Genomic DNA, 14854 nt, shown 5'->3' with positions numbered 1-14854 from the left:
AAAAGACAAAAGAACAAAAAAAATTAACAATTATATATACAAATACATTCAAAATAGCCACTTTCTTCGAAACAATTCATAATAAGGAAAATAGCGATATTTTCATTAAGACGTATCATGAAAAAGCAAATCAGAAACACTTCTTAGAATATCTGAGTCTCTAAATGCATGGATAAAGCTGCCTCAATGATTTTCACTAAACGTACAGTCGCAATGATTATGGAGTTACATGAACCCTGCATACATCTTGTCCAAATTAGTTCCCTTCCATATTCAGTGTGTGTAAAGCTGAAGGAGTTAATATTTTTTAATCTCTCTACTTCAAAAAACGGATATACAAGGAAAAGGTGTTTTAAGGTTTCTATACATTCAGCCTTTTTTTTACAAAATCTGCAGGTGGTATCATAGGAATTGTTGAGATTACTAAACCAATGTTTCGTGCTCGCTTTCATATGAACTAGATCTAGACGAAAGCGCATGTATAATGTCCGGTTTCAACACTGGGACAAAAGATGAGATATTGCAAACGTGGCAATTGTTTGTGTCTGTATAACGCATATTCTGTAAATGAGGAATAAGACGATCTTTGTAAACCGGTTGCAGCCCAATCATTCAAAAATAGACGTTTATGTGCTGAGCTTAGTTTGAATTGCAAATCCTCAGGAAGAATATTGATAGTATAAAAAGAGTATAAGCTTGTGTAGACTTGCAATAGACGCAGGATGGGATTCCCTCAACATGTTGAGAAAGTCTTCATAAAGCGAGTTTGCTAAAGGAAAGCGCATCTTTACGTATGTGTTCAGAATGTGCCAATTATATCATTATGCCAAAGAGTTTAAGCCTAATTCGTGGCGTAGAAGCGCATTCGGTAGATAAGCAGGGAGACCCAGAGTTGCTTTACACAGCTTGGCTTGCAATTTATTTAGAAAAGTAGATAGCTCCAGTAGACACAAATCGAGTCCATATAGAATAATTGCTTCTACCTTTTTAGAGTAAAATTCGAACAGAGGCAATAAAGAGAACTTACAATATTTTCGAAAGATTATTTTCATTTGGTTCTGTAGCGGTAGGACTTTTTCAGCTAACGCTTTTTGCCAAAAGGAGGCGGAAGAGTTATTTGCCAAATTATAGCCTAAGTAAGTAGTCAGTTTAACAATTTGAAGGTAATGGGAATCAATGTGCCAGCAACATTTGCGCACCTTTTTCTTTGAAGAGAGCACAAGAATGGTCAATTTTGAAGAATTTATTGCGAGATTGTTTGCTCTACAAAAATGGTGGAAGATTTCCAATTTATTCTGGAGACCAGAATGAGTGCTGTCAAATAAAAGCACATCATCGGCATATGTCAGCCATGATAACTGAAGCTTGCCAAGACGGACAGCGTTGGATTTCGAAGAGTCCCATATACCTTCAATATCGGAAAGATATAAATTAAAGAGAACTGCTGCAAGGTTACAACCTTGCTTAACGCCAATTACTGTTTGAATTGACTCGGTCAAAAGACCTTTGTTGGAAATACGTACTCCAAAGGAAGTATTATGATGTAGCAGTGCAATAAGCGCCACTAAGGAAGGCGGAAAATTGAGTTTTAACATTTTGTGCCAAAGTCTACTACGAATTACGCAGTCAAATGCTGACGATAAATCTAATGAGGCTATGAAAATGGGTCCGTGAAAGGGACCATGAGCTTCAGCTATTAGATGCGCAAGAATCGTGGCATTTAGTTGGGTCCCCATGTTTTTTCTAAAGCCTGTCTGGACTTTATTGAGTATACACTTTTCCGCAATGTGGTTTTCAACTTCCTTTAGTAGAAGAAGTGCAAAGATTTTGGCCGCAACATCAATTAGCGCAATTGGCCTAAAGTTTAGAGGATTGTTCAAAAGCCCTTTTTTATGAAGCAGAATAATGATAGAGCTGACCCAAGATGGAGGGAGGCATTTTGTACTAAAGATTAATTGAAAAATCCTCAGAAACACAGTAGCCCAAAACAGAGGGTCATCTTTAATGACACATGGTGGCAGACCATCAGGGCCAGCGCACTTTGAAGATTTTAACTTTGCAATTGCAAACAAGATGTCTTCTACGGACCATGGGCAAATCGCAGAAATGTATGTAATTAAATCAATAATGTCAGCTTGTTTAAATCTCGCAGGTAGTAGATATTTTTGTTCAAAGAAAACAAACCATGAAGTACCATCTATTGCTGATTCCAACTGGGGCTGAGAACCTTTGTTTGGCACCCTAAGTATTTTCCATATATCACGAATGTTGTGATTACAAATTAATCATACCATATTCTGATTACCTATTAAATGAAACGAGGTACGGGCAGCTTTTATACTATTCTTATGTTTTCTTTGAAGAATTTTTTTAGCTGCCAAAAAGCTAATGGAATGCATGGAGAGAAACTTTCTCCTCAAAATTCTCAGTTCACTATTTCTTTTCGTTTTTAATTTAGCAAGTGTGGTTGATAAAAGAATAGAGGCATGTGTTGTATTATGCTGCCTATGCGTCGATTCTGCTATGGCCATAAAATGAAATTGTATCATTTGGAGATTCCACGAGAGAATGACCTGTGATGACTTATCATCAATATTGGAATCAGGCCACCAATCACGATTGACTAAAAATGTTAAACGTCGGCATGTTGACATATTCCAACAGATGGAGAGAAGCAGTCTATCGATCTGCACTAAGGACATTGCATGCAACCTAACAAAGGAATCTGTTTCTGCAATCATAGTACACAAAAGAATGGCATGGTCACCATAAGAGGAAAAGTAAGAGATAATCGGGGATAGAATGCCCGATAGGCATTTTGAGGCAACTATATAATCAATAGTAGAACATACATTTCCCCATTGCCATGTGAAAAAAGACTTTGAACACTGTGATTTAATTACAAAAAGATCCCAACATGAAAAAAAGTTAACCCATCTTACTCCGTTTGCATAAGCAGTCTTAAAATGGTTAGAGGATTCATTTGGCGGAGAAACATTAACAGATGCATGTAAATATGCGTTAAAGTCGCCGCAAATCAGTAACTCTGCTGCAGGTTGTTTGCAGATGGTATCCATTATAGTGTCATTTAAAATGTTAATAGCTTCATCAATAGGAAGGGTAGATGGATTCCAATAAATTGATATCAGCACCACTTTTTTAGGCCCAAAAATGTTAATGTTAACATCGATTAATAGAAACAATTGAGTAGACACACTATGATTTATTGCAAAGCAGAGGTCATTATTAAGTAATATTGTAATACCACCAACTGGCCAACCAGATAGTGGTTGCAGAGCGGCATTATGAACGGCTGTGAAGCCATCAGGTTGAAATTCCTTGCAACACATAGTCTCTTGTAGAAAGAAGATGGAAGGCAAGTTTCCATACTCCTATTCGCAAGCCAAGTTAGAAGGTTGTTAAATCCACAACAGTTCCAAGACTGAATAGTGAACTTTTTACATTATAAATTCGAAGTAGAGATAGAGTTTGCAGACACATGTTGTAAAGGAGATTTTGCAATAGGCAAAATCCCCAAAAGGCCATTCAATGTGGAGGTAAGGGAAAATAGTTGTGTTAGGATTTTTGCATTCTCTGATGGATCAGAAGGAACACCATTGATGGCATTACAATCTTTTAATAGCGGAGGAGGTTTAAATTCTAAAAAATTCATCGCCTTTTCAAAGGATGAAAAGGCCTGCAATTCCAGCCCCAAAAAGAACAAATCAGATTTATACTCCCAAATTAATTTCGCTATGTTCGGGGATAATACTTTGCAAAGCATACGATTATTGTTAATCAGGGGTAACTTTATCCAATCCACATCTTGTGAAATCAGGTTACGCAAGGATGGAATTGTATAGAGAGTATTCATCAAGCATGTACGATTAATGGGAACCACACCATTAATTTGGGGATTGCTGGACCATCCAATTAAAGTTTGAGTTTCCTCAAAGATGTCATTAAAAGAGACAAGGCTTCTGCTGTTTACTATTAGAGGAGAAGAAGCTGAGCATATTGGAACGGACTTCATATGAGCATCCTTCATTTCATCATGGGCCAATGCGACATGCACATTAGCAGCAGCTGGTGTGCCTGTGCTATTCAAAGGTTGAACACGCTGTACGTCTGAATCCACTCTTGACAAATCGGGCACTTGGGGAATTGAATCAGGGAGCAGAACTTGAGGTACAATGTTCTGCAAGTGTGACAATTGTGGTTCCATCAGAGGTGGACAGGAAAAGGATGGTGGATCAATGCCTGCACAACCACAGGAACAGGGACATTGGATTCAGTTGCGCCTTTATTGGAATTACTTGTAACACCACAGCATGATGTTTTTTTGTTCTCCATAAGAGGAAAGAAAGTGTTCATATTTGCTTGTATCATGGAGCTGGTAGGCACAGTGCCTTCACTGCGAGAAGATGCTACTAATGCACTTTGCTCTTCAAGTACATTCTCAACAATTGGTTTGAGAAGGGAAGAACACACGCATTTCTACACTCCTTTTTGCACATTTTTTGAGGATTTCAATTGAAGTGCCATTTGACTTTCTTCGTTTAGTTGACTAGAATTGAACTGGAGATCTTCATTTCCTATTTGTGAGGTGTTCAAAGTTGCTTCCTCTATGTCACAATTTTTGGCTGAGCTTTGCGAGGAGGAGCCTGCATTGTTGCTATTAGAGGGACAGGTTTTAGTGAAATTTGATTTATTTCTCCGTTTCACTGCTCTCTGATATGCTTTTTTCATTCTGAGAGATGGATGATAACATTTTTAGACACATCAGTAGATTCGGACATCTCACTGGATTCCACCTCATCCAGTAAGTTCGTCATGGCTGATGGACTATCAGGAGAGGTACCATCAGTAACAGTAGAAGGAGATATAATGTCATTTTGGAGCAATTCCGAAGAAATCAGATTCGATTTAAACAGAATATGTTCAATTTGCAGAATTCTCTCGTGTTGTAGTTTAGCCACTTCTACTAAATCTATTGTTGGAGACGTAGAATTTAAAGGCTCCAATGCATCAGGTTTAGCAACTGCATTTGCGAATGAAGTTGGCATACCATTTAACAGGAGAGTGACTTCAGCAGTTTGAGTACTTTGAGATATCAAAGCCTGCAGTGGAAGGATGGAAGGCAGGCTCCTTCTTACAATCTCAGCCGTGCATTCAGGACAGGTTACATGGAAGTTATGACAGGCTTCCTGTGCTAACATAAACCCTTCAATTTTAGAGAGTTTAATAGAGTTATTTAGGAATGAATCTTTCATGTCCTTTAAGAGCAAATGTGTGAATTCATGTCCTTTATCTAATAAATTTAAAATCCGTGTCAGAACTGGAAAAGAGTGTAATTCTTGTTCTAATAGATGGGAAAAGTTCTCATCAAGCGGTATCAGGGACATTTGAGAGTGAGGAGAGATCGGGGCAGAGGTAACTTCCTGCGGCAACTGTTTTACAGGAGAATCATGAAATAAGGGATCTTCTAATTGTGATTTCCTATAAGGGTGGAATTCACTTGTGGGAGAGCTTCCCAATTTACTTGCCGCAAAGAAATCCTTGGAGAGTTTTATAGGAATGGTTGGCTGAGTGAGCATAGATAAAGTAGGAAAAGAGATGGGATGAAAGTGAGCCTGCATAGATACTGAAAGAAAAGATTGTTGATCTGCTGCCAGAGAATGGGTAACTTCCATTTTCGGTTTGGGCAGCTTATTAATCATAGAAATTTTGACAGATTCTCGCAGACGTTTTCCATTCCTTAAAGTAGTTAATGTAGAATCCATAGAGTTAAGCTCATGTATAATGAAAACTAGAAAAAGATACTGTCCCCGTACAAATTACATACAAAAGAAGCTGTGCCTTTGCAACCATACAAACGGGCGCCTTAGACTGCCTATATTCGTTACCGACGAAGGAAAAACACAGCTTGTGTTAAACTGAGCAAGCGTTACCTACAGGGCATCCAGGCACCATGCGCCGCGCACCTGGAGCAGCAAACAGTCCTTTGCAGTGCTTTGCGGTGCGCAGCGCGGGTGCGGTGGAGGAGGATGAATGTATGATGATGTTGAGGGCGTCGCACAGTAGATGGGTGGAGTAACACATCTCAAAATCACCTGATTCCTGCTCTGACGCGGGTCAGGCACGAAGCGGAGTTACAATGAAAGACTTCTTCCAGGGCAAAACGGCAATGCAGATGAAAGAGGTGCCGAAGTCCCAAGAAATGAAATTGACGAAGGAAGGCAAGCGGCCACATCAGTCTTCACGGGGCAAGCGAAGAGCACAGCAAACAGTCCATTGCAGTGCTTCGCGGTGCGCGGAATCACAAATCCTTCTTAACACTCTTACCCTTGCCACTTACCAATTAAAAAAAGGTGACAGAATCCTCCTAAATATTCGGAAACCACAAAGATTAATTCGGCCAGCAGCATTAAGTTTGTTTGTCCATAAAAAATGATTCTCCCCTCTAACTTCGCCTTGCACTTCCCCAGAGTTGGTTGGAGTTACAAGGGGGAAAAAGGGAGTAAATCAAATCCCCCCAACCTAACAGAGTTTGAATCAGGTCCAGAAACAGAAGAGAACTTACCGTTTTTTTCCCTCTCTTATTTGGAGGAGATCCCAACCAAAACCACCTTGCCTCAAGACATCGTGGCCAAGGTGGAAACCATGTTGGCCCAGTGGGCGACACACCAAATACAAGCTGAGGAACGGTTCCAGACAAGGCTGGAAAGGTTGATTTCCACCCAAGAAAGACCTATTATATCACAGGGGGTTCTTCAACTGTACAAAAAGGGAGATAACCTAGGAATGAATTTTGAAAGATTAGCCACCCAATTTTGACAGGGGGGTGATTTGAAACTCTGTTATTTTGGTCCTTTATTGAAGGGGGAGTTACAAGCCTCCAACCAATTACAGAACCTCCCGGGAACAGCCGTCTTTGCTGAAATCAAGGAAGCTCTTTTACTGAGAGTGGGACAGACTGGTCATTTCTATCGACAGAGACTGAGAAATATTTTAGTATTGAACCCAGGGGAAACACCAGTGGAATTTGGAGAGAGAATTAAGAACACAATGTGCCTCATTCCGAGTCTGGCGGTAACCTTGCCGGTGCTAACGGCGGGTTGCCGCCAGACTCAGAATAATTTGCTGGCACCTGACTTCCCGGTAACGCCCTCGGTGGTCCGGGAAGTCAGGCGCCGGCAAATCTTAAGTCCCCATTCCCACAGAGTCCTATCAGACTGAACATTTATTTGAACACTTATCGTTTTGATGCTGACATCCCTACACATTATAGACAAGTAGCTGTGAGGTCAAGTATAGATTTTGGACACAGACAGACATTTGCTTTGGACTGCCTAACACAGACTATCATTAGTTTCAGTTAAGTAGGTAAATCCTACCTTAGCATAGGGCAAGTTAGGCCTTTTTCCAACCTACTTTTTATTTTAATAAAAGTTTGTAACCTAAACTTTCATCAGTTGTCTGTGTCTACTTCCTGATACCTTCACAAAAGGACATCTTGAATCTTGTATTACAATAACACACAATGGTTTGGTTTGATTGTATCCCCGTAGGTTCAACAGGAAGGCTTTTAGGGAGTTCCTGTCACTCAGGGTGGAGATTCTCCCTGTGAGGTCCTGCTTATTGCCACCCCAAGGGAATTATTGTGTAGCAGGCTCACCTCCCTAGCCTCACTAGGAAAGGCTCCCTCTGGGGAGAAGTAATTGAATCCTGTGATGCGTCACAATCCTTATACTTAAAACCACTATAGACTAGGCAAAAAGGACCAGTTTGCCTCAATTCGTGGCATTCATACACTATAGCAGAGCTTTTTACACCATCCATAGAGTGAGCCTATTGCTGAAATTACATCTTTGGGGCATGCATGTTATTTTATTAATATATTTATTTATTTAAATTCATATAGCGCATATCGACCCTGGGGCATCGCTATGACAAATATATAATGACACAGAGGTAAGGACTAGGTTGAATGGTGAAGGTGACTTTTTAAATAAAATCACCATCAACCCAGGCTTAAAGCAGGGTTGTGTCTTGGTGCCTCTGCTATTCAAACTACTCATAGCAGATGTCAAAAGCATTGGAAAACATCACACTTTTCCCACCTAATAGGCCGAGACAAAACACGTACGAGAGAGGGGGCATAAAATTACCCAACTTCGAGATATACCATCTGGCCAGCAGCTACAGTATGTAGCCAATTGGCTAACTGAAGACACAATGGCAGAGACCAGATTGTTGTGGTCTGAAAGCCCTCCGTTCTTCCTGAAAGAACTGATATGGCTGCCTAAAACATCACACTTTTCCCACCTAATAGGCCGAGACAAAACACGTACGAGAGAGGGGGCATAAAATTACCCAACTTCGAGATATACCATCTGGCCAGCAGCTACAGTATGTAGCCAATTGGCTAACTGAAGACACAATGGCAGAGACCAGATTGTTGTGGTCTGAAAGCCCTCCGTTCTTCCTGAAAGAACTGATATGGCTGCCTAAATCGGAGTTAAAAGGCCACCTGAGGTTGCCAGAACTTGGATGGAAGACATGGCGAAATGCATGTCAGGTAATGGAGAACCCCTCCCTGCGCTCCCCCGAAGTCCTGCTGGTGACGCTAAGGGGTATAGACGAGCAACTAAGGAAGACGATACGCATATACAGGGAACCGGTTGGCATAGCAACATTGGGAGATGTGTGGCGCGATGGGAGGGCATTTGGAACACTAATGGAAGAAACTGGAGTACACCCCGGGCAATATATTACCTACACTAGACTAGTAAAGCAGATTAGAGCCTCATGGTCTGAAATAGAGCTAGAAGACCAACCAGATTCAGCCATAGAGACAATATACGATATCTCGGAAGGAGGGTATGAGGTATCTCGGATCTATGAACTGGTAATGTCCAGGGTGGGAAAGGGGGTGACCCAGCTGAGACGGGAGTGGGAGAAGGACGCTGGGGAACCCATGCAAGACGGGCAATGGGAAAGAGCACAGAGGTACCACAAGAAGGTGTCCAGGAATGTGAGACTACAACAGATTCAGCTACATGTAACCCCATAGGGATAGCCCAATTTAAGAGCACAGAGACACAACCATGCCCCAAATGTGGAGAAGTGAACGCAGGGATGACACATATGTTTTGGGCATGTCCTGAGATTCGGAAATTCTGGGGGGAGGTTACCCACCGCTTCACTGAGAAAGTTTCATGGCCACTAGTCATGGGGCCTGTCCTTCCTCATCCCGGGATACTCCCAAAAGGTTACCACAGCTTTTCCCCCTAGTTATTGGGATTTTTAGTGGGGTTTCTGGATCAATGGTCCTGCCAGGATAGGGTCATCTATGCTGTGGCCTGGCAGTAGAATCTGGAATCTTGCAGAGTGAAGGTGGAATATCTGGATACGCAGACACTGGAAAATTCAGAAGAGAGTGTCCTTTGTCTCTGTGAGCTTCCACTTTTTATAAGGCGGGTGACATCACAAGATTTATTGTTGGGCAGAACTAAGCTTGACCTACCCCTAAGAACTGAATAGGTCAACCTATGTTGGCCGCCTCCTCAAGGAGGAGACTCAGTTTATAGGGTTGTGTTTTATGAGGTACAAAGCCATCCCACAGTAATTTTTGCCAAAAATCTTTTTTGACATAAATCACTCCTTTTTACAATTGTGGCACTTTTGCAAATTACATAGGCAAATGACATATTTCATACAGAGCATGGTATTCCAACTCCCAGGTCTATACGACATTGTTTCATTCTTCTAATAGTTTTGTTGTGATTTTTTGTGGGAACCGCTTCACCCAAAATTCCACAATTTTAGATATGTGTACACATTATCATAGAGCATGTTTCCATACATTTTTAACGTTCCACCATATGTACCTTTCCCATGAAAGACCTTTTCCTGGTGTTTGCGTCCCATACATGCTATGGAGAGTCAGGCCCTTTTTTCTCTAGGATGTTATAGGGTCTGAACCATTTTGATAACATTTTCTGGTCTGAAGTGGGTAGCAGGACTATGACTTTTTGATCTACTGAAAAAGAGCTGTGAACATCTTTTTATCATATTGTGCTTTTTGAGCCTTTTTGAGCCTTCTGTGCTTGTTGCAGATGTTTATTTACTACCTCCCTATGGCCATATGCTGCTTGAGGTGGGGGCTATTTGTTTGTTATTTGCAAGGCAGCTTCTTTCCTCTCCTCCCAAGTTTCCCTCAGCATGTCGAGCACATTTCTTGGTTCCCTACAGTAAAGAAGTTCAAAGGGGGAATAGCCTTAAGAGGCTTGAGGTGACTTCCTTACTGAAAAACGTCCCCAAGGTATCATTGTGTCCCAATTTCTGCTGTCTGCTTCTACCAATTTTTCAAACATTGTTTTAGAGTTTGATTGAAGCATTCCACAAGTCCATCTGTTTGGGGGTGATACACACATGTTGGGAACGTCTTGATCTGCAGTATTTCATTTACTTCTGACATTATGCGGAGCATGAAAGTAGTCCTTTGATCTGTAAACATCTCTCTAGGGAGCCCTACTCAAAACAGGAAAGGAATAAGATTTTTAAGATCTGTTGGGATGTGTTGTTCCATAGGTCAAAAGCTTCAGGGTATCTTGTGGCATAATCTACTATAACGAGAATTAATTTGTTCCCTAGTTTTGATTGTTCAAGGGGCCCAATACCAATGCGAGAAAAGGGACCTCTATAATGGGGAGGGGTTGAAGGGGAACTGGTGGTATGGATTGGGCTGCAGTTTTTCTGACATAGAGAACAGGTGATCACAAAATTCTTGACATCGGTGTAACTCCCCGGCCAAAAGAATTTTGGGATAACCTGACTTTGTGTTTTCGTTACCCCTTGATATTCTGTTGCTAAGTGAGAGTGTGCAAGATCTAACACCACCCTCCGGTGACTCCTAGGTATCACCAGTTGCATTCTTGGGGTACCTTCTCGAGATAGATCACCCGGTAGAGGAGGCCTTTCTTTAAGAAGAGTAAGGGACCAGCCTGTGCCCAGACTTCTGTCTTGGGGATAACCCTAAGGAAGGCTTCTGTCAGAATAGGTTTATTATGTTGGGCAAAGGCTAGGTCGGGGAAAGTTCTGCTCCTTTGATTTGTAAGACTGGCTTATCTATGGGCTGTTTCACTGCCTCCCCAAATCCTTTTGTGTTGCTTTCAGTTTCAGCTTGCTCTTGTATCTCCTAGGGAATAGGGAAGATGGTGTTCTCTAAAATTCCTTGTGTTATTTCCTCTCCTTCTCTAACATTTTAAGACTGTTTCCCATGGTTGTGGATCAAGATTTTACATCCCCTCTATAATCAGGGTCAAACACCCCAGCCATGACATCTAGACTATGTTTCCAGTATAGCCCTGGTTTGGAAGCTAGTCTAACGCAAGTCCCCTTTGGTGGTGCCAAAAATAGGCCTGAGGGAATTAGCTGTCTCTTCCCATGCAGGCATGGTTATCTTTGCGCTACTGTGCAAATCAAAGCCGATATAATCATCAATTTCCACGGTAGGAGCAGAAGTATTTGCACTTAGCTTTGTGATTTTCAGTGTCCCCCAACCTTTATCAGCTGTGCTGGATCCCGCCCCTGACACCATATTTCGTAGGTCAGAAGGAGGAGACAGACCAATTTTTCTCATTTCAAGATTCTTTATTCAGAAATGTTTCCCTTGGCATGCCTTTCCTCCTCAGCTTTGTTAGACTTGGAAATCCTGAAAAATTGTCACTCTTCAGGCTCTCTAAAAGACTTTCAATTCCTGGTTCCACTAGGGATACTGATTCCCTCTTTGTAAGGTCCCTTTTCTATCTGTTGCTAAAGTTCTTCAACTCTTTGTGCATAAGAAAGTTATCATATTCCCCCGGTTCAGATTAACTGTCTCCCTGCGTGTTATTCTTATTGTAGACCCAATAGTCTTTCTCCTGTCCTGGTCTTCTCTTACTGAGATGAATAGGATGGGTTTCACAAGGTTTTTTCTCTTCTGACCGCTCACTGGTATGAGTAGGCTGTGTCCCAGAGTATTTGTTGCTCTTCTAACTTAAGACCACTCACTAGGACAAGTAGGATCCATCTCAGAGTATTTGTTACTCTTCTTAACTTAGGGACACTCACTGAGACATGTAGGCTGAGTCCCAGAGTGTGTGTCACTCTTCTTAGCTTCAGTCGACTTACTGGGATGAGTAGGCTGAGTCACAGAGGGTTTTTCTCTCTTCTAAACTTCGGGCCACTGTGATGAGTAGGCTGACAGTATTCTTTGTTGCTGTGTTCCCTCCTGGGTCTCCTGCCATCCCTGTTAGCTTGCTTTTTGAGGGTTGGTATCACTGGGTCTGTTTGCAGGACCAAGACTTCTTATATTGTCAGGACAGCTTGGTGTCAGGACAACTTAGTTTCTCGTTTTGTCTCTTCTATGCGACTCTGCGGCTTCAAGGCTCCAACGGCCTCAGCAAAGTTGTCCGACTCACCAAACCACCCCTCCAGGGTCACGTCACTGCTCTTGCCTGCTTCTCCTTCTTGGGGTTGTCTTCCCCTCTGCTCATCAGCCTCAGACGTCCTGGAGGCTTCTGGTCGACTACACCTTCTGCCTGCTTCCCAACAGAGGATTTATCATTCTCCTGTTCCAGTCACGACTTGACTGGTTTGAAGCTCCTGGTCTTCGTTTCTCTCTCTCTTTCAGAAAGGTCCTTCTTCCTGTTTAATTGCAGGTTGATGGGTCCTCTTGGTTCACTACTCTTATTCAGCACAGTACTATTGGTCCCAGACTAGGCAATAATAATGATTACTCTTTCATCATTATATATATATTGTTCTTCAAGGTGTGAAGAATATGAGGGCATCCCCACTTCTTTCCCCAATATATCCTCCTCCCAGGTGGCCAGAGAAAGGCTGTCACTTTCGGATCCTGGCCCTGGGGGTGGATATACAAGGGACAATCATGTGGGTGAAGGAAACTTGGGGAGAGCGGATGAGGCACGCTTCGTTGAGACACGGTATCCCCCATTTCCCTTTTATAAGGAGTCAAATATCCCACAGGCCTTTATAGGGTATTACTAATCTCTTCCCTATTTTTCCAGAAAAAACTCTCCCAATTGACCCCACTCAGGCACTGAGACGAGGACAAGTCAACCTAGAGTCATATATCCTCTCTTTATTAACTCAGACATACACGAACACCACTCTTGTACTGGGATTAGAAAGAGGGATGCCGAGTACCAAGACAGTTATGCAGTAAAGGAAAATTGCCTGCACTTGGAGCCTAGGGGGCGTTATAAATGGGCTGCTCAGGTGAGGCTAAGGAGATCACCTGTGGAATACTTGCAGGAGAAGCCAGAGGTGGGACCAGAGAGGCGCGTGCCTGAAGCGCCTAGGAGCTGCAGAGTAATTGCAGCGGAAGCGGATTGTGGCAGTAGCATTTGAAAGGTCTCCGGTAGCAGAGCTGGTCTGCATACCTCCTGGAGTCAGAGGGACTCCCTGTCTGTAAAACCGAGGTGGTGGAGATCCTGGAAAAGAGGCGTGCCAAGCTGGGAACAGTGACAGCCACAGAGAGTAGTGAACAGCAGCCAGAGACAGCATACCCAGCGAGTCAAAGGAGCCTGAATGACTCCAGGGTGCTATGTGGTGAACAGCCTGGTTTCTGCAGGTCGGAACGCTCATGAGGGAGCGAGGGACCATTTAGGCAATCTGAGTGCCGATCCAATTTAAAATAAAGTTTTTGACAATACGATAACCTGAAAGCTGAGAAAACTGAATGAAACCTTTTGTTTTGAATACTGCGTCTAGACCGAGTACACCCACTTAAAGGAATGGGCACTTAATTCACCTATAATCTTGTGATTGAAGATCAAGGAAAACTTGTGTGATCTAATGTTAATGTTAATGTCGATGAACTGAACTCTGTGATATTGGTGAAATTGGTGAAAGGCAACTCCGCCAGAAAAGCTGGGAAGTATCCCAAGGAAATGTGTTGTTTTGAAACATTGTGAGACTTGAAAGCTTGTGGAAGGGAACACCTCTTTTTGACAAAGTGAACTATCCTGAATCTTGGGGAAGGGAAACCCCCTTTCCAACCATGAGCTGGAAGAAGCTCTGAACATTTATTTGAACACTTCTCATTTCGATGCCGACATCCCTACACATTATATAGCTGGGAGGGCAAGTATAGGTTTTGGACACAGACAGACATTTGCTTTGGACATCCTGAGACAGACTTAGTTTCAGTTAGGTAGGAAAATACCACCTTAGCATAGGACAAGTTAGGCCTTTTCCCAACCTACTTTTTTTTTAAATAAAAGTTGGTTACCCAAGCTTTACTCAGTTGTCTGTGTCTACTTCCTGATGCCTTCACAAATGGTGTCAGAAGTAAAATCCTCTCAGTTGATATAAATTGGGGACCCCACACAGAAAGGACAGGAACGGAGCCTTATGCTTCTTGTGGTCCAACATCCCTCAGGAAAAGAAACTATTGTAAAAGTTCAGGCTTAGGAGAAAGTTTCAAAATTCAAAACCTTAATTGCCACTCAGTGTCAGATTCCGGTTGAGTGTCAGGATCTAGATAATGAATCACACATTTTTTTTTAAAGTTTATTGATTGATTTTGTTTTTGATGCTTACGCATCTTTACAAAATTACATCTCAGTTCATTTTCAATCTCAGTCATTACAACATATTTATACAAAATTTAAAAAAAACAGAATTTCAGGTATGTACATTATTTACAACTAACAAAACAACAAAAAAAACAAAAGACAAAAGAACAAAAAAAATTAACAATTATATATACAAATACATTCAAAATAGCCACTTTCTTCGAAACAATTCATAATAAGAAAAATGGCGATATTTTCATTAAGAC

This window comes from Ambystoma mexicanum, chromosome 4p, assembly GCF_040938575.1.
Source record: "Ambystoma mexicanum isolate Mex_15411 chromosome 4p, UKY_AmexF1_1, whole genome shotgun sequence".
NCBI classification, from domain to species: domain Eukaryota; kingdom Metazoa; phylum Chordata; class Amphibia; order Caudata; family Ambystomatidae; genus Ambystoma; species Ambystoma mexicanum.
This window is presented reverse-complemented; position numbering follows the sequence as displayed.